The sequence below is a fragment of the Saccostrea cucullata genome, unplaced genomic scaffold (assembly GCF_032062105.1).
Source record: "Saccostrea cucullata isolate Sc308-1 unplaced genomic scaffold, CSIRO_AGI_Scuc_v1 ctg5726, whole genome shotgun sequence".
In the NCBI taxonomy this organism is placed as follows: domain Eukaryota; kingdom Metazoa; phylum Mollusca; class Bivalvia; order Ostreida; family Ostreidae; genus Saccostrea; species Saccostrea cuccullata.
In genome coordinates, this window is record NW_026930417.1 from 7,110 (window position 1) to 34,661 (window position 27,552).

Below are 27,552 nucleotides of genomic sequence, written 5' to 3' on the forward strand. Positions count from 1 at the left end.
GGTTTCTGAGCCTTTATCCGGAAACGAAAGCCTATAAATTTTCGTTTAAAGGGGAATAACTCAAAAGCGGAAGTGAATTTTTGAAATGTTAGATAGCACTCTGATAGAGTTTATTGATGTCTATAATGTCTGAAAATTTGAGCAAAATCCGTTGATAAATGAGTGAGATATGAGGCCTCAAAGTTGGCGTCTAGGAAGTAGAAGAAAAAAAAAAAGAATAATAATCTTTACCAACAGAATCAGTAGAAGGTCTTCCGTTGGAAACGGAAGACCTTAATTAGTATGAAAAACGTCAGTCAGCATTTGACTCAATGAAAAATTGTATTTGTATGACAAGGTCATTGTATCGACCATAGAACTTACAAAATGATGACTGTAAAACAAGTCTGATGATATTTTTGTTTAATTAATTTGCTTGTCATTGATTTACCTTGTTTAAAAAATTGTTCACACATATAGAGCATGCTCTTGCATATCAAATCAACTGAGATATCGGGGCTTGACATTAAGGCACGTCCGACCAACTCTGACAAGTAAAAGTTATAGGTCCGGTCTAGATTCAGAATATCACCTCAAGGTAGCCCGACTGGTCATGTAAAAATATCCCTCAGTACATGATGATTTTGTTTGTCTTATCAATGTGTTAAAATCAGGTTTCGAATCACTTTCATGTTTGGATCCCGATAAAAATTAATTATTATTATTCACAATTTCAAATATTCCTTAAAAGGAAAATGAAAGAAAATCTACTTTTTACTGCATCAAAATAGTTTTTACGGATTTTTTTTAAGCAAAAGTGTAATTTTACATATATCAATCATTATCATGATAAAATATTACTCAATATTTTCACTAAAAAGACTAAATCTACTTAATATAGGAGTTATCCTTCCTGCTGGGTCATGTTTATGGCATCTGTGGTATGCTTCCATAAGTATCACTGACTAATCATGGCTTTGCAGTAATTAAAAAGATTTTTAGAGATTTTTTTTCTATATATTCCTATATGTAAAACTTTGATTGGCCAATTTGTGGCCCCACCCTAATTTGAAGAAACTTGAATCTACACTATCTGAGGATGATTCAATATGAGTTTCATATTTCCTGTCTCAATGGTTCTTAGGAAAAAGATTTTTAAATATTTTTCCTATACATTAGTATGTAAAACTTTGATAGGTCATTGTGGCCTCATCCTTTCCTCTAGGGGTCATAATTTGAACAAACTTCAATCTACACTACTTGAGGATGATTCCACTTGAGTTTCATCTTCTCTAGCCCAGTGGTTTTAGAGAAGAAGAAAATTCTTAAAAATGCCATTAATTTTTCACTAATTCATAATTATTTTCCCTTGGAAGAGGGAGTGCATGGCCCTTCATTTGAAGTAACTTGAATCCCCTTTTCCCAAGGATAACTTGTAGCAAGTTTGGTGGAAATTGATCCAGCAGTTTATGAGAAGAATATTAATTAAGATGAAAATGTAAAAAGTTTACAACATCAATGACAAACAACAATGACAAACAACGAGAGACAACGGAAAAATTTTGATAAGAAAAGCTCACTTGAGCCTACAACTTTGTACATATGTTGCATATAACCTGAAATTTAGTTTAGGCACTCATTTAAGACACAAATTATATCTGGTAATTAGCTTGTAGACCTAGTATAAAATTAAGTTTAACTTAATAACTTTCTAATTAAAAAATGACCAGCACTTTTGTTTACATTTCTGCAGTCATGCAATTTATTTTAAAAATATATTTTTGTTACTTCAATGAACCCCTACAAAGAAGTAAAAATATGACTTACCCAAGTGCATCCCTCCACATGACGTCAAGTCAGAATTCGTCCTATTAGGTCGTCCATGGATCCCAAGCCTTTATTACAAATTGATGTATCGGCCTCCATCAGCTCTGAAAAGAACAAAATGCACATGTGAAATGCTCAGTTATATATAAAGAAATGTAGAATGAACAGCTGAGCTAGAGGGTAGTAAGAAATGTAGAATGACCAACTGAAAGGAGAGTAAGAAATTAAATTAATATAGAATGAACAGCTGAACGGGGAGTAAGAATGGTAAAATGAACAGCTGAAAGGAGAATAGGAAAATTAAGTACAATACTTATGGTCCTAAATTCATGCTCAACTTATGGCTTAAAATTGAGGTCATATTTCATTGCTACCTTTTTTGAGGTCTGATAAAGGATGAGGTGACATAACTGCTATATGGGGCCCCTTTTTCCACGACGAATTATATTTAATCTACAACGATTTTGGTAGTTTTCAAACATGAGTGAATAAATACGACGCCTTTTGAATAGTTTCAATAGTTCAGACACATTTTAATTATACGGAATACTGCATTATCTTTGATTTTTTAGACCCTATCACAGCTAAATTTCGGCCAGGTTTGTGCGAATATTTTCTTTTATGGCAAGAGAATAGGCGGGTCTTAGTACAATAGAGGGATATGCGTGTCCGAGAAGACCTTATATGGTTATTGTTATTATTTCGCACATAGTCATTGTCCAATCCGATGACAGAACAACAAAACATGCTGGTTTACTACGTTTACATTTTATCGCAGACACGTGGTTTAGGTAAATTTAATTGTTATCCTTTTCTACATTTCAAACCTTTACAATTGTCAGACAATGCTGTTTATTCTTAATAATATGCATGGATTTTCAGCATTTATGGTTTTTAGGACATAAAATGCACATGAAACTTGTATTCACCGATACTCGGGAATACAGTGTACATGTACGTGTAGACTTAGTGAATTCCTCTCCAAACACGCGACAAAACTTTAAACTAATGTAGGCCTATATCATGTATATTCTATGAATTATTTGTAACTGTATATAAATTTTACTGTGGCCTCGGAAATGGTACATATGTAGATCCGTGTCTAATCTGTGACTCAAATACAAAAAAAATATATCGGAAAGCAGTAAAATTCCAAGCATGTTTCCATAGTATTTTTGTGGTACTCACTCGTAACGAATTTCATTTAGCTGATTGGTCAGTTAGAAAGTATCGCCTGTGCCTTGATTAGCATATGAATTCATTCTTACGTAAGACAATCTAGTTCCGTCCATCTGTTTATAATGGGAAAGGCCAGCTAGATTTTACAATTTTTTAAAAAATAGCATGTGAGCGCAGTTAGGTACAATTTTCTCCTTTCACATATAGGTAAATTTCAATAAAATACAGTGACCAGCCAAAGGAGAAAATTGTACCTACCTGCGCTCGTATATTTTAAGGGCTTCAAAGAGTGGGGCGGGGTTAAAATGCAATGGGAATAGGATGTAAACATGATACCCCTACCCCAATAAAAGATCTATATCTTTCAAATCACATTTCTATTTTTGTTAAAAATAGTATTCTATAAAGGTACACATAGCAGTGATTAGTTACATACAAAAATTTGAGTAAAATTTCGACATTTATTTTTTTGTCAGTATACGAGGGGCCGCAAGTCACCTCATCCTTTCCCGTTTTTCATCAAAGTAGGTTTACATTGTTTAAAATGAAGATGATAAGCTAAATTTAAGTTATTTCCTGGTCTGTAATGACGGAATGCTTAAATATGACACCAGGCACAGCTTACCTGATATACAAAACAGCACTGTTGACCATTCACCATTTATAACTCTAGAGTTACACTGCGTAACTTCACTATTTTCGTGGAGGTTTAATTTTCATTGTTTTCAGAGACCCACAAATTCATACCCACCAGAAAATGTAAATCTTCATATGCACAACTACTAAAAAGTTCTTCATCCACGAGATCAAATCCCCCATAAACCAAATTTTTTTCTCGAACCACAAAATTTGACCCTACGAAAATACATGATTTTACAGTGTATCTCGGCCAATGATAAATCTCATAAAGGGCAAACTGATCGCGAGTCAGGTGTCAATTAATATTTATCTCGACCAATGATATATCTCATGAAGGGTAAACTGATCGCGAGTCAGGTGTCAATTTATATTTATCTCGACCAATGATATATCTCATAAAGGGTAAACTGATCACAAGTCAGGTGTCAATTTATATTCACCAACAATATTGACAACAGGGTACATTACATGGATGAACTTAACAAGCAAATTCAAGGAATTCATGTTCCCTGTTTTTGGTGTCTTTGTGGGTGAGATGTCATTTTTTATGACATATTGTGTGTAATATGAACACCCTATCATATGTCATTTATTTAGAAATCATCACTGAACTCCAAGGTCAAGGGGTCTAAGTTCTTGGTATCTAATGAAAAGTATTTTCATAAGGATTACATAATTATGTGAAGTAGGAAGGCCCCAGCAGGGTTCGAAATTAACTCATGTCCGTAAGTCCGAGACTAGTAAAAATTGTGTCGTACTAGCAGAATTTATAAGGTACTAGTCCACACGGACTAGTGCAAATCTGGATATAAGTCTTAAATCTGTTCACATCTTATTAATTACTAGTAATTAATCGTCAAATTTTATTTCCGAGTTTCTTACACGTTTGAAAATAAATGAGAAACGCAACCATGATAATTAAAGTGTTTTCTACATTGTGATCAAATTAGACAAAGATGTGACCATTAGGAGATTTCTGAATGTTGAAAACCCTCTTTCTTTCACCACATGCTTCCAACTTATGTGTGGACACATATTTCATTGAATAACTGATAAAATTTTTAAATTTGTGTTATTCTTTTTACATACTATAGGGTGGACTAGTAGAATAGTTTGCTGACTAGTGGAAGCTAGAAGTCACTAGTCTGTGCGGACTAAGGCTAAAATAAGGTAATTTCGAACCCTGCTCAGCCCTAACCATTCAAAAGTAATGGTCAAGGTTAAAGTTTTTATTATAAGTACAGAAATCTCCAAGGTCAAAAAGTCAAAGTTCTTGGTATCCAATGAAAGATCTTTCAACAAAAAATACAGATAAGAAGTATAAAAGTCCCCTGTTCAAAAGATATGGCCAAGGCAAAAGTTTTTGAAAAGTAGGTTAAATTCCAAGGTCAAGGTCAAAAGGTCAAAGTTGTTGGTATCCAATAAAAGTTCTTGTCACAAAGAATATACATGTACATTTGTAAAATGAAAGTCCTAATATAATATCTACCATTTAGAAGTTATGGCCAAAGTAAAAGTTTAGAATTTTTGTGTAAAAATGGGTCAAACTCAAAGGTCAAGGTCAAAGGTCAAATTTGGTGGTACCTAAAGAAAGGTCTTATCACAAGTACATGTAATACACATGTGAAATATGAAAGTCATAGTTCCACAGTATTAAATCAAAAGTTATGGGCAAGGTTAAAGTTTTTGTGACAGGCTGACAGACGGACAGCTAATTGACAGACAATTGTACCGATCCAGTTTGGTTGAAAATGACCCAGTGTGTGGATCTTGAGAATTTTAAAGTGTGCATGGATTAAAAGTTAACAGACAGACAGACAACTATAGAGATGCCGGAAAAAAATGTGATCAGAAAAGCTCTCTTGAGCCAAAACTGGCTTAGTTGAGCTAGTAAAAGTAATAAATCTTTCAAACTTGTTCCTTTTTTTTTGGGGGGGGGGGGTCTACCACCAATCTCCACCCCCACCCCCTCCCGACAACACCCACACACCACAGATACCTGCAAGAATCTTAAGGATGACGTATATACCAGTTCATTGTGCTTCTTACATAGTAATTTGTTAAATGTAAGGCATGTATAAATGGTTCTATGACTTGGCCATGTTGGTTTCACTTTCTTAGAGCTAAAGATGGAGATATTCTAGAATTTGTTTTTTTTTTACCTCAATCCTCTCGTCGGCTGCTGTACAAAACCGTCGTCATTTTTTTGTGTGTGTGAAATCCATCCTAGACGTAGATAACACGAAAAATCCAGGAAATAATCTGTGTAGAAGCTCTCTGTAAATCGCAGTATAATCTCGCCAAAGTCAAATATCAAGTGAATGAGTACCAGTTCACGTGGACAAAACCTGCGTAAAAGCCTGCTGTGGTCACTGGTGCGTGAAATGTGTGAATAGCAGGGTTACTTGTGAAGATGTGGTGGAAGATTTTCATGAATTTCTCAATTTCTCATCTTAGGGCAGTGGTGGAAAGTCAAAATACAGCTATGCACTCACATGGTTTTTCTCGGTATTTGCATATTATTGACATCATACACAACATTTTACATGTTTTAGAGAGCACAAGTACTTGTGGACAGGACCCCCCCCCCCATTTTTAACCCCGGGGCTTATTGGAATCTTTTTTCACAAATTATATTTATTAAACTTTTTCATCATGTGTTCAATAGGAAAAAGTGTTTTAAAAAATCGCTCCACAAAAAAACGTAAAGTGTGTTAAACCCCAAAGTCTAGGTCATATAGGTCTTTCATGGTACCTAACGCCTAAAGGAAGGTTTTGTCAAAAGGATATCGTTACAAATGAAAGTCATAGCCTCGCCCATTCAAAAGTTATAAGCAAGGTTATAAAGTTTTTTTACGGACAAATTTACAGACAGTCGTGTATTCCGATCCTTTTAACATCGAAAATTTCTTATATTATATATTTTCATTATCAACAATAACAGTAGAGCCACAAGGAAAATAGTATGAAGCACTGATTATTTTTTTCAGATCATAGTAAGAAGAAATTTCAACCAGTGGACGGAAATTAAAGAGTGACGATTTATTATTACGACATAAAATTTGAGATAAAAAGTATATGAAAATAATACTTATAGTGCCATACCTATTAAATCATATTAGAAAATCTGTAGCTTTTCGAAAAATATAAATTATTTTGGATGACCGAGGAGCTACTGTACACAATGCCACCCATGTATATTTCTTGCGCACAAAAAAGTGCGCACGGTTCTAGATTCTTACCTCAGGTGCAAAAAGCTATACTTTAAAAGATTCCTTACTCCTCTGTCAAGTACTCTTACACGTGGTGCATTGGGTCGAATTATCTTACAAATCAAAATGGCATTATGAATAGGCGAAATGTCCGATGATCTCAGTCTATTTGGTGTCTTTTAGCTGTTCCCACTTATTAAAAATCTTTATTACACACTGGGTGCGTTCAGAGTAATTCCAATGGTACCATCACCTTTTTGCCAATGGTAACAATTTGTACCGTTGGTACCATTGGACCCCTATGTACTCTGAACGATTTTTGGGTAGAGTTGGTAGGAAACTCACCAATGTTAACAATGGCACCATTGGTGTACCATTTGTGACATGTTAACATTGACAGATTTCTTAAAAGAAAATGTCGAACCAAGATTATTATTCTTGCTTCATGAATCATTTTGCAGCAAGAAAATGCTTTCAGAAATACTTTTTAGTACAGTAAAGTACTTCTCCACTACAGAATTTTTTCCAACTTGTATTCCGAATTGTCAAATGTAAAATAATTAAATCAATGAAATTTTTATTTTACATTAAATAGACTTGAAATTTATTAAAATTAAGATTCTGAAACTTTCAGTCAAGAAAAACCACATTTAAAAAAGACGTTTCACACCTATATACACAGAGTTTATGTATATAGGTGTGGTAAAAACATTACAATGATTTGTTACTTTTTCAACTTTTTTCCCCAGGGAAAACTTTCATAGAATAATCTTGTTATTAATTTTATAGATAGAAAACGATTTATAGAGTAAAAATGAACTCAATTATTCATAAATTTTATTTGAATTTACCAAATACAGTCCGGTCAGCCTAGAGATCTCTCGGGTTCTCTGTTTAGTAGGACCGACTTGATCAGTACCCGCCATTTTGTTTGACGTCATTAAAAAAGTTACCATCGCTAACAGAGCTCTAGTTCGTCTGCAGAAAAATCTACCTATGGTAAATTTTTTCGGCAAACATTGGTACCATTGGCATACCAATGGTAAGAAATTCTACCAGTGGTAACATTTGTCAGCCAACGGTAGTACTCTGAACGCACCCATTTAGTAATAAATACAGGTTTTTTGCATATGCGATATGGCTGACGTCACAATAGCCGTATCAACCCTGCAGGGCTGATATGGATTTGCGGGGCTGATATCCGTATCAGCCCTGCAAATCCATATCAGCCCTGCAGGGCTGATACGGCTATTGTGAGTCAATATCACACCCTTAGTAAATTAAACCACAATAACAGTACTTGTACTCATACACAATTTTTGGTGGGTTCATATTCTCTTAATTTTAACTTTTTGAAAATAAGGTTATTCTTAATTTACAAATACATGTAATACTATAGAATATTTTCAAATTACGGATCAAGTGCATTGAAATAGAAATAGAAACAAACCCAAATCTTATGAGACATTAGACTATGTACATGTATGTAAGAAGTCCATGCATGATTATTTACTTATTTTCTTCTCAACTGTATTTTATTACTAAGTATGTAATAAATATAATAAAACATACCCTTTTCCACATCACATCCTGTATCAGCCCTCGACCAATATCAGCCCTCGGGCCTTCGGCCCTCTGGCTGATATTGGTGTCTCGGGCTGATACAGGATGTGATATGGAAAAGGGTATGTATTATTCTCTATAAATTCCACCTATTCCCAATAGCAAATAACTATAGAAGTTTAGATTTATCTGTATTTTGTATATTTCAAGACAGGAAATAATGAATAGATCTATGAGAAAATATATATGATGATTTATTTCGGATTTTTGAAATAATGAAAAGATCTTACAAGAAAAAGCAACTAAATACCTCAATTTAAGAACATAGTTAAGAGCCATTCTCTGTAATGATTTGAAATTTTGTATAGGAGCTGTGGCATGCATAGCCTCAGAATTACTCTCTATAATAAAAGGCATTGATACCCAAAAATGAAATCAGGCAAAAATCGGTTGCTAAGTTTTAGAGTTACCATGGCAACATGTCTTAAAGTTCAAAAAATGGCATTTTTTAACATGTTTAGAGCCCCATAGTTAACATTTGCGGCAAAGCAAACAATTGGCAATGACTGTTTCCAAAAGTTGAAGGTCAGATGTCTCAAATGCATGATAAACATGTTTGGTAAATCAACTATTAAATACGTTACTATGGTAACAAAATATTCAAAATTAAAAAAAAATTAATTTTGTAAAGTCATACACGTAAAAATAAAAAGCAATTATACACTGAAAAAAAAATAATTAGTGAAAGTCACTGGCAAGACTAGTCCATACAATCACTACCTTAAAAGTAGTTTGACTAAGTATTGGGTAGATTTGCTAGATAACATTAGTAAATCTAAGCATTCATAAACTTATATTTACACCCACTGAATATATTTATCTTTATTTCTTAAGAAAACCCTTTGCGTTCATCCCTGCATTAGGCATATCACCTGTACAGATTTCTTGATCAGTGGCCGTTCCATCAATGAAACGTACAAAGACGTTCGCATCATTAACACAATAATTAATATTTTTAATCCTACTTAAAATGATAATTTAAACAGATATAAATATAAACAATAAAATGTCTTTCTTTGTTTGTTGTTACTGGAATGAACGGTCGCAGCTATTGCAGAAAAAATTTACATAACCCGCTTACGCGGGTTATGTATTTTTTCTGCAACAGCTGCTTCCGTTCATTCCCGTAACAACAAACAAAGAAAGCATTTTATTGTTTGAGTAACTTTCACTAGGTATTTAAGTATCTTTACGACCACCACTCCACTTTTTACTATCTTAGCTAGTAAATTTATTTATTTATAATTTATTTTTATGTATGCCATGTTGTAAATTTTGAATTTAACGGGTGGCAGTCAATACAAAATTTACATGTAAATTCAAAATTCAAAACACCATAAAGCGCTGGTTCCGCGAGCACTGAAATCCGCAATGTTGTATGTGGTTGTAAGAAAAAAAAATACATCTGTAAGAAAAAGTTATATTCTAAATATATCTTCATTGAAATTCATGTTATACTAATCAAAATTTTGTATTTGGTACTTGATAAATTATACCAGTCTTAAAATGGTTCTTAAAAAGATACAACTTATTCAATTAATAAGGTGTTTGACATGGATTAAGTTTTTTTTTTGTTAAAAATAATAAAGAAATCTGGAAGAAATTGCAATTGGCCCAAGAAATACAAGGGCGTAGCCAGGGTACTTTTAATGTGGACACCCGAGTAGGCAGGGTTTGTCAGAATATTTTTTTTTTCGTAGAGCCACAGTTCTGCAGCTAATTAAAACTCTTCAAACAAGAATTGAAAAAATTGTAAATACCATTAATTCAAAGAGCCAATTTTGTGTCACATGCACACTGTACAAGAGAATAACTTCTGTCAAGGTCTACATCTAATCATTTATTTCTCATATACACTTTTGAAGCCTATAAAAAGCTATAATTTCGTCTTGTTACAATAAATATGAATTTGAGCAAGTCTTTTGGGATGTATTGATATTTTCTTTTTTCAAGTCATGTTTTACTATTAAAAATTTTGTAACGTTTCCACAATACTGTATACAGGGAAATTTTCGCCCCTGTTTTACTTTCGACCCTTTCGTCCTCTCCTTGGTGTGGCGAATTTAAAACGGGGCGAATTCAAATTACACCTCATAATTTCTTAAACGGAACTAGACTGGGCCGAATTTTATTCACAAGTTCAAAAGGGCGAAAATAACACGGGGCGAAAATAACCCTGTAAAGTGTAAACAGTAGTCTATTCTATTGCCGCTCCGAAATTTTTAACAAGATTGCATGCATGTGCAATATGAACAAACAGACGTTCTCCCAGCAGTTCATAGAGGAAGCCCTGATACTGAGTGACCTGTTTGATATGAGTGAAATAGACCCTATCAAGGTTATTGGCCGCCATCTTGGACTGGGGGCAAACATTGGGGGCTGACGTCATAATAACAATGGCTGAATCGAGCTCCGCAATATAATCGCCGCGTATAATTTACCTGCGTCGTAACAAGTGTACCTAGGTGTGCAGAAGAGACCCCAAGGTAATGTTTTTTAACTATAAACAATTATTTTAGCTCTGATTTACACTTTAGTGACGTAAGTTACATATTTACTCAAGGTTGTCAGAACCACGTGGCCCACGGAAACGCTTCCTGTACTTTGGAGGTCGGTCATGTTTTGCATTGCCCTGGCTATATGCGGCATATTTCAGCACTGTAATTTTTGTGGTATTAGGTGGAGATGATTTGGATGCTAGGCAATTTTTTTTCGAAAGCCTGGAACAAAATTTCAATTTTTTATAGAGCTTTGAAATCGGCCAAAGGGGGGTGAGATATCGAAAAAATATATTACATCGTTAAAAGATGAGTTCTAATTAACAATATCCAAGATTGAACATTATTTTGAATTAATATAATTAATATAGTATGAATAAATCATATTTTGTATATTATATATATAAATTAAGTGTTATTAATTCATTGCACCTTCACTGCACTTCACTAGTTACAAGTCATTCACAGTTCAGTATTGACATTGTTTATACAGATAACTCTTGCAAGTATATACATGTACAAAGGGGTCAACTTCAAGAAATATATTTTTTTATTTTTATTTATTTATTCAATTTGACAAAAACCACATGTGGCGCAAGTCATACATACAGTAAACAAATATAAAATATATAGTCACATAGATTTTCTTATATTACATGCATCACGTATGAAGTTACAAATATTCCTTGTAGAATTAACATCTGCTGGATTAAGAATTTCATATGATATACAGGTTTTATTAAAAAGTGTACAAAATTCACTTCTTAGTTGTTTATATAGAGGACATACAAATAAAAAATGATGTTCATCTTCAACGACATTTTTACAATTAATACAAAATCTTTCATCTCTTGGTATAATTGGGTTACAATATCTGCCAACCTCTATCTGTAATTTGTGAGCACTTATTCTCAATCGAGTCAAAAAAGAACGAAGATTCTTGGAAATGGAAAAATTTAAGTATGGTTGAATTTCAAGTTTGTTTAGATTCCCTTGACTTATTAACTGGCTGTAGAATGATAATTTGCCATTACCCTTTTCTCTGATATTTATTATATCCTTAAAAACTATGTTCTCAAAATATTTTTTCAAATTATTTTCAAAATCATTTATTGATAATGTATTAGCATTTGAACCAATAACTTCATCAAGTATAGTTTGTATACAGTTATGCCAACAAATATATGAAAGATATAAAGACACCTTGAAAAAGTATTTTTCCCCATGAAAATATTTTTTATCATCACTGCAATTTTGAATACTTTAAATTATAATTAAGAATATTGCTAGCTATTTACACAAAACTTTAATTTTTAAAATTGAGTGAGATTTATATATATTTTAAAATACGCTGTACATAAATATAGCAAATATTTTACATGCATAAAACAAGGTATGATTATCTTCAAATTCATGTTCAGTCAATTAAATAAGGAGAAATAAAATAAATTGAAAAAAAGAAATAAAAGGAAACAAAAGGGATTTTAATATTGAATCATGTAGTTATACCAGAAAAAATATCCATGATGCATGCATATGAATCAAAATTGTGCAATTTTACACAATTTAATATTATTGTAGAAGAGAAGATATCCTAGAAACACCTGAAGGCGTGTCTCAGTCTCGGAGTCAGAGTTAAAGACACAGGATATGACATGGCAGGATGCAGCTAAAGCAGCTCTGAATCGAGTTCGTTGGAGGACTGTCATCAATGGCCTATGTTCCTCAGAGAAGGACAGGCCGAAGTAAGTACATGAACTAAGTAGCAGGTACATGTCATTTTGCTTTCAAATTTGTTATTTGAATTTTAACCAAACAAAATAGTTTTGAAATTAATTAAAAGTAAATCCCTGTGTAAATACTTGTATTTCATTAAAAAAAAAGAATATAAAGATTTGAAAATAAAAATGTTGCATTTTTTGTTCAATCTGTTATAAAAAGTCCATGAAATTGGATAAAAAAAAGTAGATAAATATAGTTGCATTGTGACATAATACATGTACCACCAAATTACAAGCATGAATAATTGGCATTATGCTAAAGATCTTCATTATTACAAAGGAAATTTTTATTTTGTAAATTCTTAGTTTTAAGAAATGAATATTTAGAATATATGAATCTTACTTAACAGCAATGATTTTATCAATTATCAAAGATATTTCATTAGGAAATTATCAAGTTTTTATAATTGTGTATGTACCTATCTATTTTTTTTTTCAGAAGAGTGCTCTTTTAACACTGCAGCCGTAGAACTCCTAATGGTGAGTTATCAGTTGCCCCTACTGCAGTAAAGCTTGAATATCAGCTTGGTGGCATTAAAAAGAATAGGGGGTGGGTGGGATATCTTCCCTTACAGAGGGTTGAGGGGGGAATACCAGATTAGCCAGGAAAGTTCCCTGACCCCGGGGTCATCTGGACAACCTTGGCATTAAATGTTTCCAAAGTAGGCAGGGGCGTAGCAACCTTATACTGTAGGAAAATGTTAATTGAAAGCCTGGTTGCCCCCCCCCCCCCCCACGTTAAGTGATGTACCGCAAATACATGTAGTATTAGAAATGGTACTAAAAGTAATTGACACTGTAAAAAAAGGTTTACTACCCCCCCCCCCCCCCCCCCCCCCCCCCCGAAATAGGATTTTTCGACTTTGGTCAACCCCCCCCCCTCCCCCTTTGTTTTTGCTTGTCAACCCAGGTAAGTAAAAAAAAAATTCTCCCCCCCCCTTTCCTAAACGATGCTACGCCAATGGTAGGTCAGTCCATAAGGATCGAAAGGATTGCAGGTTTAATCTTGGAGAATATATAATGTTGAGTAAATTATTTTTCTTAGTTTTCCAAATAAAGTGTAAGTTGACATTAAAAGTAATTAGAAAGTGAATGTTAGGCAGTATGTGCTAGATTGAACTAAGACTCTTGATTTACTTGTGTTAGCATGATTAGGTATGTGTAGTATTTGACATAATGTATAGTATATGCATTGCATTATTTCAATTAAAATGAATAATGAGAAAATATAGAGAAACATGTACAATACAAGTACGTGTACAGAGGTTAAATGGACTGTAATCACAAGTGACTTTTGACCTTTGTAGAGGTGAGAGACAGCAGGCTGAGTTCCCCGGGTTGACCAGAGGCCTGGTGGCGATACTGCTGTACTATGATGGACAGAAGAGTCTGGTTAACATTTTCCTGTCGCTGAATCAGTACTACATGTATGCCAGTTTGCGTTGGGAGGTTCTTAGCAGTGCTGACATGTCTCACATGTGCTGACATGTCTCACATGGGACTCCGAGGTCCTCACCCCTGGGGAATCACCCCACAGGAACTAGAGGGGCTGGTCGACATCATGTGTCGTGCTGTGTCTGAATATGTGAGTACATTTGTCAATCATCAGATAAGGAAAATAATTATACTATAATAGCCAAGAGTTTCGATTTTATCAACCCATAATTCATTGTAGTTTATTATAACTTGGCATGATAATGATGGGTCTGTATTATTTCAGAGGCGTAGTCACAAACTTAAAAGTGGGGGGGGGGGCTCAACTCCAGAAATTCTTTGACAAGCAAAAAAAAAAAAACAAAACAAAAAAACCATAAAAGTGGGGGGGGGGGGGGGGGGGCTCAACTCCAGACATTCTTTGTCAAGCGAAAAAAAAAAAGGAAAGTTCCCCAAACTCAAATATCATATTTCGTGGGGGGGATCCATTCAATGAATATTTCCTATAGTAAAGGTTTTGTTGGGGAAAAATAGCTGTGATTTTGTTCTTCTTTAAAAAGTGGGGGGGGGCACAGACATACTCTTGCCCCCCCCCCAGATCTGAAAGTGGGGGGGGGGGGGGCTACTACCCCCGCTCCCCCCCCCCCCCCCCCCCCCCCCCGTGACTTAACCTACATGTATGTATTTTTAGGTTGTATTGAATAATGGGTTTACATCAATTTTAATATTCCTGAATCAAAGCATAGGAAGTAATAAAGACTTTTAAAAGGGGAATCTAATTTCGAAATCTGCATAAATGGCAGATTACTATTGAACACCAGAAAAGTTGACATCTTAAATTACAGAATGAGAACTGCCGCGTGGCGTTCTGTGAGAACCAGCAGTGGCAGGTGGCGGTGGTGTTATTTGGTCTGGTGACCTGAAGTATATCCCCCTCGGTCTTAAAGCCGAGATCTTCAGGGTGCTGGCAGCATTCCCTAAGACGCCGGACGTGGCAGCCAGTCTGTGGCATACACTGGAAGCCTCACAGGTAACCACTGAAATACTGCTCTTTACTTTATCTTTATTGATGTTAAGTGTATTTATTGCATTGACATGCACCTCTCCTCTCGTTTTCCCTATATTGTACTGTAAGTACATGTATGTGTGTTTGCTAGATTAATTTTTTTAATAATTTGTTTTAAAGAATCTGACCACAGCACTGAGCAGCAGTTCCTTTCAGAGTAAAATCCAGGTAAATGTTAATTTGTTTTCTCAGGTTAAATAATCTCTGTTCTTTTTTATAATTCTCCAGCCTCAAAAGAACAGAACTACCAATCTTGCTGTACACATAGAAATTTATCTAGAGACCAATACACTTGTAATTACATATTGTGTCTCTCATGCTTGTAAGAGTTTTGTTCCTTTGATGTCTGTTTTTTCCCAATAGGTGGAGCTGGAGGAGGTGGAGACCCAAGCGGAGGAATTTCCCATGATGCAAGCTTTTCTGTCCTTACTGGACTCCCTCATTGATATTCCTGCCTAGGGACCGCTCTCAGGGCCCCAGGATTTCAACCCTACCTAGAGTTTGTCAAGAATGTTTGAGAAGTTTTACGCCATCAGAAAAGGTTGGATATAAGATTTTTAAAAATGTTTTTTCAATCTTGTTGATAAATACATACACTGTACTACCTTCAAGTAAAAAAAAATTACAGCTGGAATTATGAACAATACACCCACAGACAAAAAAGGTAGAAAGAGATTGAAACAATAAATTTTTAATAGCTCTACTGGTCACAGACCAGAAGAGCTTATGCGATAGTATGGTGTCCGTCATCCGTCTAGCTGTCCGTCTGTCTGTAAACAATTTTTCAAAACGCTACTCCTCCTACAGTTTTGGTCTGATTTTAATATAACATGGCACACAAGTAGACTACACTCAAGATACATAAAATAGAGCATCGGTTGTATACAACTGCAGGATTGATTTCTTTCAAGTAAATGTAAAGCTTTAATTACAGTGGGAGGTGTCCAGTGACTGTCTAAGGATCGTATGTAAGCTCCTGTGGGAGTATGAGGTGGTGGGAGGTGACTTTGGGGAGGAGTTGGTTGTGGTACAGATGGGGGCGTGGTCCCCGCTAACAAGTCCCCGGAGTACATCCTGATGCTACACCTACTAAAGGACTCCCACTTCATGTCCACGGTGAGATTCATATATTTTCCTGCTTAAATGAATATCTTTATTGAGATTTTTTTTTTAAATTGGGCTGGGAGGTGGAGACATATGTACTTTGTTCTGTTAAGAATTGAAGTTACATAATTATTTCAGGTGTTGAAAATACTGCATGACAGTGTCCAACAACTTGAAACATACAAGGCTATAACAGGTAAATAGTGAATAAAGATATTCAGGTGTTTTTATTTGTGTTGTAAAGTGTTTAAATTTGTGTGGTTGATTAAACTGGCTAATGTTCAATGAGTTAATTTGATTGGTTGGATTGACTAGATAATGTTATGTGAGGTAATTTGATTGGTTAATATTACTGGCAAATGCTAGGGGAGTAGGAGAGTTGATTTGATTGGTTGATTGTATTGACTGATGCTAAGAGAGTTAATTTGATTGGTTGATCTGTACAGGACAGGAGTCATTGGAGTCTGCCAGTCTGCTGTGTTTACAGTTGATAGATACCAGTCTGGAGAAGTCGGGGACGTTCCTGGACGCGTGTCGTGAGACGGGAGCCTTCGCCATGGTGTCCGCCATAGATCGTCTTCTCCTGAGTATTAATCCACGCAGCGGGAAAGCTGACCATCTCGTTAATGTCACAAAGTAGGTCAATAAAAGTAACAAAAATAACAAGCAAACATTTATTTTATTTGAATAATATGAAAGTTTTATTGCTTTAATTTTGCTTTTAGTCATTCAAGTCTTATAAAAAATGGAAAGCTGTAAGAAACATTAATTTTATCATCCTATATTGTGTGATCATGGTCACAATTGGTGTTTTATAATCTTGTAGGTTTATACAGTTCAGCATTCCTCTTCCTGAGCATGCCCAGTCAGTGATGAAGATCCTGTGTCGAGTGTGTCACTCGGCTCCCGTCCAAGTGGCTCTCGTCAATTTGTTCACATCAAATCAGGTAACAGTATAATTTGATTAAGACACCAAGATGAACATTTTTTAAAGCTCTGAATTGCCCTTGAACTGAGAATTATTTCCAGTCTGGTTGACACTGAAAAAGATGTTACAGAATACACTGTGTCTAGTTCCAGAATTAGATGAATGGGTACACTAGATTGTTATTAGGGTTTTATAGAAATCTTATGCCATGTAATTCTTGGTTTACATTATTGTATCACATAAAATTCATTATTCCAGACCTTTCATCTAGAGCTGCTCCATGGATTTGTGGAATGTCTGGAAGTGGAGGGACCAGAACAAATAGTGGAGAAGACAATCCACTTACCTGAGGAGGAGGGTATGTTTAAATTGTGTGGAGAGAGAGAGAGAGACAAGGGTATGTACTCAGTGGCGTGGAGAGAGAGAGAGATAGAACCCACCTACCAGAGGGAGAGGGTATGTACTCAGTAGTGTGGAGAGAGAGAGAGAGAGAGAGAGAGAGAGAGAGAGAGAGATAGAATCCACTTACCAGAGGGAGAGGGCATGTACTCAGTAGTGTGGAGAGAGAGAGAGAAAGAAAGATAGAGAGAGAAAATCCACTTACCAGAGGGAGAGGGTATGTACTCAGTAGTGTGGAGAGAGAGAGAGAAAGAAAGATAGAGAGAGAAAATCCACTTACCTGAGGAAGAGGGTAACTAGGGTCCCATAGAGAAGTGAAATTGGGGTGAGAATGATCTGATATACCCGAGGAAGACAGTATCTAGGGACTCAGTACAGAAGTGGAGAAACTAGGGTCTCACAGAGAAGGTTGGGGGTGTATTGTTCAGAGAAACATGATAAAAATGGTTTCAACAGTGAGGTGTAAAAAAGGGGGCATTGACCTGATAAACCTGAGGAAGATGGTAACTAGGAATCCCAATAGTGTGGATTGATCGACTCTTATAGTTTTGAATTCCCATTTTGTTTAAACGAAAATGTATACTGTATAAATAGAAATTTTAGTGAAGATTTAATTTTGGCATTGATAGCTAGGCTGCTGAGATCGCTAAATTTACATATCAGTAAAATTTATTGCGTATTATTTGTAATAGGTTCTTAATCAACATTTTTAAATCGCTAAAATTACATCTTGATAAAAATAAAATATCAGTTTTTAAGAACAAATTGCTAAATTTGCGTCTCGCTAAAATTTCCACATGCAGTATTTACAGTAAATCCCCCCCCCCCTCCCCTCCATTTTTTTAACTTGGGCAAATTTAAAATAACATTTTCTCATAAACAGCTGAACTGTATCTTTGTGAAAATCAAATTAAATTGTTTTCAGGAGTGATAGTGTGAAAAAGATGTAAGCAGAAATATTCATGCATATAGTTGATGTTAAAAGAATTGCACTTTTCTCTCTCGGATATTAATGTAAATATTAACGCAAATATAATGTTTTAAATTTCTGAAAAGTTCAAAGAATGCCATTATAATGTCACTTTAATACTGTTTAGCTTTATTGTAACAGATGATTCCAGTGAGATTGGTCATACCATTATAATGTCACTCTAAAAATGATTATAAGCTTTATTGGAACAGATGATTCCTGTGAGATTGGCCACGTCCGTAACTCCACTATTATAAGGTCACTTTAACACTGGTCATGGGGTCAAGTTTCAGGGTCACGAACCCAATTTGCTTCCTCCATTCAATTGGTGCTTAGAGGAGTAATAGATCACATCCTACTTTCAAGTAAGAATAATATATTGAAATATCTGGAGTGTTTAAAGGGGGATAATTCAGAAATAATGAAAAATTGATGGTATGTTTTAGAATCTTCTTTTCAAGAACCACTGTGCCAGGAAATATGAAACATAGGGAAGCATCCTCAGGTATAGTATAGATTCAAGTTTGTTCAAATTATGACCCCGGGGGGTAGGGCGGGGCCACAGTGGTCGATCAAAGTTTTACATAGAAAAACAGGGTGTCCGAAAAGAAAGGTTATAAAAACTTTAACATTTTGATAACTTCGCTAAATCTCGAGCTATTTCTATGAAACTCATATCATTCGAAAGGTCTCAAACGAAAGTTTTTACTATTAGAAAAAATAAAGTGCTAAAACGAATGACCTTCAATGAATTCAACGTCCTTTCAATATGGCGCGACTTACGTCAGAACAGCGTATCAACGTTCCAGGGTCTTTCAATATGGCGCGACTTATGTCAAAACAGCGTATTTTTATTGTCAAACAATTTTATGAAACGAAAAGTTTAACAGACATTAAGGGAAAGTTTGGATCTCATTTTAAGAATTGTAAAGTGAGCAGGAAACATGTCTATACGATTATATCTAAATTCGAGCGACTAGGATCAGAAGCAGATGTGCCAAAAGCAGGTCGGCTGAGGTCAAGTCAGAGTAACGAAAATGTGAGTAGGCTTCGAGAAATGCTCTCTAACAGTTCAAAGAAATAAGATAGACGTTCCTCCTCAGCGACTTGAATCCCTAAAACTTGTGTTCATGACATATTTAGGAAGGATCTCAAATTTTTTCCATACAAAATTCAGATAATGCAGAGTTTGAGTATCTGGGATCAGGTTCAAAGATTTGATTTTTTTCGTTGTGCAGCAGATGTTGCTGACAATTACGCAGATACATTTCAAAAAGTTTGGTTTTCGGACAAATCGTATTTCCTCCTATCTTGACATATTTGTAAACAATTAAAACATGAGATTCTGGGGAAATGAACAGCCTCATTGTAAAACGGAAAGACCATATTGCATAGCGAAAAATTAACTGTTTGGTGTGCCATATCATCATGCACATGGAGTGAATGAAATCTTCGGCAACAAAGTGATTTTCCGGCGATATACCCAGAAGTGATGGACTGTGGCCAATATTGGCCAGCGCTCAGTCCTGATTTGAACCCATGTGATTACTTTCTCTGGGGATACCTCAAGTCCTCTGTTTACAAACCAAAACTGGTGGACACAAATAATGCTTTTGTCAAACATCAAATGGGAAGTAAAGAAGATCAGCGAAGAAATGTGTCAAAATGTGATTAATAATTTCAAAGTGCATGTTAGGGAAGGGAAGCTGCAGGTGAAAGGACGTCACTTAGAGAACGTCATTAATTATTGAAATGACAAATTGTTAGTATGTACTTGAATTGCTGCTATAATTACACTCTTTGACGTATGAATTAAATTAAGCTAGCGGATTAAACTTACATTTTTGCTTTATATGAGTATACATATTAGTTTTGATATAAATTCTTCAACCTAATAAACTAGCATTCTTAAAGTTTGAAAGTGTTACTTAACCTTTCTTTTCAGACACCATGTATATAGGAAAATTCTTTTAAATCTTCTTCTCAAGAATAGCAAAGGCACGAATGATCATATTTTTATGGAAGCATCCTCAGGTTGTGGACATTCAAGTTTGTTCAAATCATGACCCCAAGGGGTAGGGAGGGGCCACGACATAGAATCCAAGTTTAACATAGAAACATGTAGAAAAAAATCTTTGAAAATCATTATTTCAAAAATAGCAAATTCATGATTAGTCCTTATTCATAGGTACATGTAGTGTAGATTCAATTTTGTTTGAATCATGACCCCTGGGGGTTGGGCGGGGCCACAATGAAAGTTCAAATGTAAAGGGCAATAAAACCACAGGTAGTCAAAGAAATATGCATTCAAGCATCCTTTTCAGTGTAGATGCAAGTTTGTTCAAATCATACCTTAGCTCTCCCTTTTAAGGATTGTTTGGGACCACTATTGGGTTTCAACTTTTCAATAAAAAAACAAATTTATGATTTTTTTCCTTTACTACATTGCTCAGGTGTGCGATGTGACCAATGAGCCTCTTGGTTTAAACAGGCAAATTATGACATAGAGCTGCTGTCTCTACGTGAGACCATACAACAGAAGGTTGTGACCCTGCTGTGTGAACCAGACAACAGAAGGTTGTGACCCTGCTGATTGACCCAGACAACAGAAGGTTGTGACCCTGCTGAGTGACCCAAACAACAGAAGGTCGTGACCCTGCTGAATGACCCAGACAACAGAAGGTCGTGACCCTGCTGAGTTACCCAGACAACAGTGTTAAACAGACCCTGCTGGAGAACGGAATCACAAAGCTGCATGTGTCTTCTTTGGCAGGCAGAAAGGTACTCACTTTACCAAAACCAGGCATTGAAAAATACTTTTCTCAACAATAATTCTACAGTCTGATGTACGGATGTTAAGTTGAAACACGTTTGAGTTGTGATAGTTGTTTGAAGTTTGACCTCATTCTCTAGCCTGATATACTGAGTAAATGTGGTTTGCGATGGTTGATTTGAATTTTTAGAAATGTTAATTTTCAGCCAATGACATTGATTATTTCGATCGATCCTCAATGAAAAGGTAAGATAACTCAGGTTTTTGTTAAATAATAATTAAAACTATAAAGTCTTATGTGAAATAAAGAAGACTGTCTCTGATCAGTGCTGTACTGTATGTGTACTGTATACAGGGTTATTTTCATCAAGTGTTATTTTCGCACTTTCACAGTTGCAAACAATTTTTCCCCACTTTGAATTCATCCAGTTATAGCTTAATATTGTTTAATAAATTATACTGAAATCTTTAATAATTATACACTAGTACATGTACATAATTAAAGAATATGTTATCTACTAGCAGGATTCAAGTTTCTCAAGACCATGCATTCTTTGCCACGGCCTCCAATGATGGTACAGTCAAATTATGGGAGTCTGAAGAACTGGAGGTAAACAGTGTTGCTAATCGCTCTAAACAGACCCTCAAGAATACTTCTGTACCTGGTAAAATAACAAATTACTTTGATATACACTGTATTATGTCATTGATTTATTTTTTTATGAATATCCAATTTTCTTTAAATCGTCAGAAAAAAAATTTAAGATGCAAGAAAAAAATATGTGATTTTTAAAAGTTACCGTATATACTCGCCTATAAGTCGGTCCGCCTATAAGTCGGTTGTATTTAATAAGCTTATATATCAGAGGGACTGACCTCATATAATACCATTAATTTTATAGCTCGCCTATAAGTTGGACATAGAGTTTTGGACCAGAGATTAACTCCCAAAAATCCGACTTATAGGAGAGTATATACGGTACCTGATTTTTACTTGAATATATTGATACATATAAGTGCTGTTTGTTTCTTTGTTTGATGAGGAGAGAAAGTGAAAGGTTTAGTTTTCTGTGAAGCTCCTTGTTCTGCTCTCTCTAGCCACAGTCACTGACATGGGGGCAGTCAACATTTACAAGTCAGTTAGAGTGTGTTTTATATATTGAAGTTAGAAATAAATGAATTGTTTCTTTTAATGATTATGGTATACCAGATTTTAACATACAACCGATTGTCTGCATTCTGTAAAATGGTTGACTTTTGTAGGTCTGATCACTTCCTTTGCTGTACACCACCTCCTTTGCTGTACACCACTTCCTTTGCTGTACACCACTTCCTTTGCTGTACACCACTTCCTTTGCTGTACACCACTTCCTTTGCTGTACACCACTTCCTTTGCTGTACACCACTTCCTTTGCTGTACACCACTTCCTTTGCTGAACACCACTTCCTTTGCTGTACACCACTTCCTTTGCTGTACACCACTTCCTTTGCTGTACACCACTTCCTTTGCTGAACACCACTTCCTTTGCTGAACACCACTTCCTTTGCTGTACACCACTCCCTGTGTTGGTTGGCTGTGGGGACTAGCAGTGAGACACATGTCTGCTGGGACGTGAGATTTCAGCTTCCCATCGACTCCATGGTCCACCCTATAGGTAGGAATCAATGTGTCTTTCATAATAAACAACTGCCCTTCATTATTGGTAAGTTTTTATATTGATAATTATAATGCTATGGACAGTGCACATATTATTGGTAAGTTTTTATATTGATAATTATGTTGCTATGGACAGGTGCCCGATCATGCACCCCCAGGAGCAGTCCTGGCTAATCTCGGCCACCCAGGGAAATAATGAGGTGTCCATATGGGACGTAGAGACGGGGGCCAGATTAAAAGCCCTGTGGACAAGTCCTACACCCACACTTAATCTCCATCAGGTCAGTGTCTATATACATTTTGAATTGGTCACATGGAAACCTCAAAGAAAGTTTTATTACAATAAGGTTTATTTTCAAATAAAGCGATTTATGTTAAAAATTTCATGTATGTATTTTTATGGATGTCAATGTGTTTATCTTTTTGTAATTTTACAAAACCTTTAATTTGTAAAACCGGTTCTTCCAGTGACCCAGTTTTACCGCGTCCATAAATTTTGTAAAGGCCTTACCTGTTTTTCAGCCAATCAGATTGCCGCACAAGGCTTCCTATTTATATACTTCTTGTTTACTCGGAGTGCTGCCGCGTAATTTTTGTGAACAAAAGAGCAAGTTTTAACATAAATGTAATTATTAAGTTAAGAAGAACCAGATGGCTATAAAAGAGTCAAAAAGAAAATCTCTTTTTATTTTCTTTTTACTTTTTAGCTCACCTGAGTCGAAGGCTTAAGTGAGCTTTTCTGGTCACATTTTGTCTGATGTCCGTCTGTCTGTCTGTAAACTTTTCATATTTTTGACTTTTTCTCAAGAACCAAACTTGCCACAAAGCATCCTTGGGTGAAGGGGATTCAAGTTTGTTCAAATGAATTCGAAGGGCCATGCCTTCATTCAAGGTAAGATAATTGGGATGTTTTAAAAATCCACTGTGCCTGGAAAGATGAAACTTTTGGGAAACATCCTCAGGTAGTGTAGATTCTTGTTAAAAATCTTCTTCTCAAGAATGACAAAGCCCTAATTCATCATATTTATATTGAAGCAATCCTAACGTAGTGTAGATTCAAGTTTGTTCAAATTTTGACCCCCAGGGACTGGTGGGGCCAAAATGGCGATCAAAGTTTTACACAGAATTATATAGGAAAATTCTTTTAAAATCTTTTATTCAAGAATAGCAAAGTCATAATTCATCATATATATATGGAAGCATCCACAGTAGTTTAATTCCATTTTGTTCAAATCATGACCCCTGGGGGGAGGCGGGGCAAAAATGGCCGACCAAAGTTTTATATAGAAATATATAGGAAAATTCTTTAAAAAATCTTCTTCCTAAGAATAGCAAAGCCAAAATTGATCACATTCATATGGAAGCATCCTCAGGTAGTGTAGATTCAAGTTTCTTTAAATCATGACCCATGGGGCTTTTGCAGGGCCACAGTGGCCAACCAAAGTTTTACATTACACATATATAGAAAAATTCTAAAAATCATTTTTTCAAGAATAGCAAAGCCATGATTTATCATGGGACTACTTCTGGATTTAAGGTTTTCAGTAATAAACCAATTTCTCATTTTTCTTAGCCACAATGCTCGGCCCATGGGCCTCTTGTTTTTTTAGAAGAGCTATAGTTCTGCAGCTAGGGTTTAGAACTGATTTTTTTTATTGAACTTAGTCTGCATTCTCATGAAGTGTTGGTGATCTGTTTTATACTTTTAAGTTTATAACTTTAGTTACAGACCCTATTGAATACCTTTCGGTATCCACACGTGAGAATCTTCCGCAATTTTAACCTCAAGGTGTTGGTGTCCAGCTTTTCTTTGTTTTGAACTTTAAGTTTAATACATTCAAATGTATTTATGTTCCCTCATTTCTTGGCATTCTCTTCACATCTACCCTTAATATATATAAGGACTTCTGAAGCCTTTTTTTAATTGCAGATTTTTAATAAAGTTTATATAATAACAGTTTGTTTCATTCAGTACAATTATAGAATATACTGTAGACATACTTTTTTCCACTGGGTCATAATTCAGCAGAATCAGAATTTCTGTTTAATACGCGGGTGGAAAATTACGTGGATTTCTCAGACTGTCACTTATGCCTTACATTTATATTAATTATGCTTGGACAAATTTCCATGGAAAGTTTGTGACCGCATACATAGCGTAAATTAATACCATGCGGAAAAAAGTACTCCTACAGTAATTGTAAACTACATCAACAGTTGGGTAATTTTATTGACAGGATACAAGTAGTACTAGTACTGGACATGTATATTTAGCAGTGTGTTCTTAATAAGTTTAGAATTAGATATTCATAAAGTAAATTCCTGTAGAAAAATCTTAGATGAGTCTACTTTATGTCCACTTTTTTGCTATATTCTTGGGGGGAAAATTAAAAGTGCAAAATTTCCTTAGCCAGAGAATAATTGAATACAAATCCTTCAGTGCCAAATTTTGTGAAAGTCAAAGGAAACTTATAATTCCTGTTTTCTGTTTTGTAGATTGATTGTGCAATGCAGTTTTTACTGGACAGGACAAGCAGAAGAAAAACAACAAACACGCGGACTAGTTTCAGCGGATCTCGGAGACGCTCTCTATTCTTAACTGGGTCAAGGACAGCATGCAGAACCTAGTCCCCAAGATGGAGCACTTGAACCAGATGTTACCACCGGAGGACTGACTGAAACCACTGAGTCTGAAGAGTTAGTTGTTAGAACCAGATCGAGATGAAGAGCAAGGGAACCAGTAAAATGTAGAACTAGTTTATAGGGAACTTTTATTTGTATGTAGACTTATTTTGTAAATGAACTAAAATGTAAGTTCTCAACTGTGTTCAATTTAAATTTTTATACATGTCATACTGAATTTCAAACTTCCACTGGGACATTTGGCATCCATTTGTTGTTGAGAACTGGATAATTAACAATGTTTTTATAAGTCTAGAACATCCTTGGACTTCCTTTTTTTAAAAATTTCAAATAATTCTCTTTTTCAAATTACTGCAAGTTGGGTCTAGTCTAACTGTGTCTAGATTACATGAATGCTTATCTTTGAGATACAGTTGTACTACATTGTACATGTACATAGTATTGCTGTGTGATATCTCTCCTTACTTTTATGGAGTAAGCTTACATAGATGTAGGTATGGTGACTACTGGCCAGTTGTTCAAAAGAGTTATCGCCCTTAGACCTTGAAAATTTCTCAATTTTTTCTTACTTTGTTGACCTGATAGTATGTATTGGGTAAATTTGCGTTATATATATTTCAAATATATGGACAGGTGATACAAACAAATGAATGTATGGACTAGCTGATATTTATTCAACATTGTAAGTTGGTTGTGAATGATGTAAAATATTGAATTTCTAAAATGATAAGAAGGTGTTTTTAAAATTATTAAATACATTATGATTTGTTCAAATTTTACCTTTTTTGCCATCATCCTTATAAATATTTACTTTTATAATATGAGGTTATTTTGAAACTTTTGAATGAAAAAGTACAAGTTTATGATGTTATTTTTTAGAAAAAAAGTTTGCATCTTATGTCCTGATGTTTCTTTTTTTATTAATCACAGTGTTCAAGAGAGTTATTGCCCTTAGACTGTGGAAATTTCTAATTGTTCACTTTGAAGATGCCTGGTATTGAAAAACTAATCTGTAGAATTTAGAATTTTTGATTAATTATTATCTTCATTAATTCATTATTAGACCATACGTTTTATATATACATGTCAGTTTTATATAACTTTCAAGTCATGTGAATTTAGAATGTTTGTATGTAATAAATTATATTTTTATAAAAATATACTGTTTTTACCGATATTGAATATCATTATTTGTTCAGACATTACCCGGTACTCTTGTAAATTTGATTTGGGAAATTAATGCATGTGGATTCATTTATTATGGTAAAAAAACTTTTTCAAAAGATAAAAATCAAGAAATCTTCATTGGTTTCTGTTCGAATAATCAGATTAAATCAAGTTATGAATATTTATGCATTTATAAAGTTTTATAATACTCAACTTTCAAATTTGTCTGTTTTAATTTTATTGATATTAAAGCATTCAGTACACATACAGTGTTCTATATTATTATGCTGGTTCAGACTTAAAAGGTCGCCCACATGGCGCATTGGAAGAGCATCTGCTTTATAGAGTCAAGGAGTAAGGTTCAAATCCCACAGTGGGACATGAAGACCGGTTCTTTGGATGAAGGGTTCAAATCCCACTGTGGGACATGGAGACCAATTCTTTGGATGAAGGGTTCAAATCCCACTGTGGGACATGGAGACCAATCCTTTGGATGAAGGGTTCAAATCCCACTGTGGGACATGGAGACCAATCCTTTGGATGAGGGGTTCAAATCCCACTGTGGGACATGGAGACCAGTCCTTTGGATGAGGGGTTCAAATCCCACTGTGGGACATGGAGACCAATCCTTTGGATGAGGGGTTCAAATCCCACTGTGGGACATGGAGACCAA

General features: G+C 35.1%; 3 long non-coding RNA genes across 3 annotated transcripts; all 3 read left to right on the forward strand.

Annotated features, from left to right (window-relative positions):
- Window positions 1–10,787: 10,787 nt before the first annotated feature.
- Window positions 10,788–13,201, forward strand: LOC134228494 (uncharacterized). Its single transcript, XR_009984007.1, has 3 exons — window positions 10,788–10,945; window positions 12,539–12,726; window positions 13,178–13,201. It is a non-coding gene; the product is annotated as an uncharacterized LOC134228494 (long non-coding RNA).
- Window positions 13,202–14,266: 1,065 nt separating this feature from the next.
- Window positions 14,267–15,759, forward strand: LOC134228495 (uncharacterized). Its single transcript, XR_009984008.1, has 3 exons — window positions 14,267–14,323; window positions 15,018–15,202; window positions 15,602–15,759. It is a non-coding gene; the product is annotated as an uncharacterized LOC134228495 (long non-coding RNA).
- Window positions 15,760–21,243: 5,484 nt separating this feature from the next.
- On the forward strand, window positions 21,244–22,507 carry LOC134228496 (uncharacterized). Its single transcript, XR_009984009.1, has 4 exons — window positions 21,244–21,420; window positions 21,619–21,658; window positions 21,935–22,077; window positions 22,456–22,507. It is a non-coding gene; the product is annotated as an uncharacterized LOC134228496 (long non-coding RNA).
- The last annotated feature ends 5,045 nt before the right edge of the window (window positions 22,508–27,552 follow it).